Raw genomic sequence first — 1,141 nt, 5'->3', positions numbered from 1 at the left:
CCCTCTCTAGTAGGGACGCAAATTGGGATAGTGAGGCCTCCCGTGGCGACCAATAATTTTGAAATAAAGCCTAATGTAATCCAGATGATCCAGAATACGGTGCAATTTGGAGGATTGGCAAGCGAAGATCCGAACGAGCATATCGCCAACTTTTTGGAAATATGTGATACCTTTAAGATTAATGGAACAACTGATGATGCCATACAGTTGAGGCTGTTTCCTTTTTCCTTGAGGGATAGAGCAAAAAGATGGCTGCAGTCCTTGCCACCGAAAATGATCACTACCTGGACTTCTTTGGCTGAAAAATTTTTGAATAAGTATTTTCCTCCTGTTAAGACTGCTCAAATGCGAAATAACATATCTTCTTTTGTGCAGGGTGAAGGAGAATTGATGTATGAAGCCTGGGAGCGCTTCAAGGACTTGTTAAGGTGTTGCCCACACCATGGTCTTCCTCTCTTGATGCAAGTGCAGACATTCTATAGTGGCATGAATACAACCACTAGACAAATGGTAGATGCAGCTGCAGGGGGAGCTATCAATAGCAAAACACCTGAGCAAGCCTAGAATTTGATAGAAGAGATGGCCATCAATACTTATCAGTGGCAAACTCCACGGGCTAGAGGTCCAAAGCCCGTTTTATATCAAGCTGAGGCAGATCCTACAGCAGCCTTGGCGGCACAAGTAGAGCTACTTTCCAAAAAGATAGAACAACTTCAGATGCCAGTCCAAGCAGTTCAGCCCGGATGTGAATTCTATGGTGGACCACATTACAGTGCCAACTGTAAAGCGGAAGGTATGTTTGCATCTTCTATACCTACTAATGTTTCGAACGTTGAGCATGTTGATTATGCAGGTAGGCAGCAGAATGATCCCTACAGCAATACATACAACCCAGGGTGGAGGAATCATCCTAATTTTGAATGGAGGAATTCCAATAACCAAGGTCCACCAGGATATCAGAGGTTGCATCCGCAGCAACCTATGCATTCTGTTCCCCATCAACCAGGAGGTAGTCAAGAGAAGAAACCTAACTTGGAAGAGTTGATGATGAAGTTCATTGCAACTTCAGAGAACAGATTTCAACAAACGGACACTGCCATTCGGAATCAACAAGCTTCAATTCAGAACTTAGAAACTCCAA

General features: G+C 43.7%; 1 non-coding gene across 1 annotated transcript; it reads right to left on the bottom strand.

Moving 5' to 3' along the window:
- Positions 1-343: 343 nt before the first annotated feature.
- Positions 344-449, bottom strand: LOC112535085. The gene has a single exon (XR_003079284.1). It is a non-coding gene; the product is annotated as a small nucleolar RNA R71 (small nucleolar RNA).
- Between the last annotated feature and the right edge of the window lie 692 nt (positions 450-1,141).

Source organism: Ricinus communis, chromosome 4 (assembly GCF_019578655.1).
Source record: "Ricinus communis isolate WT05 ecotype wild-type chromosome 4, ASM1957865v1, whole genome shotgun sequence".
In the NCBI taxonomy this organism is placed as follows: domain Eukaryota; kingdom Viridiplantae; phylum Streptophyta; class Magnoliopsida; order Malpighiales; family Euphorbiaceae; genus Ricinus; species Ricinus communis.
This window is presented reverse-complemented; position numbering and strand designations above follow the sequence as displayed.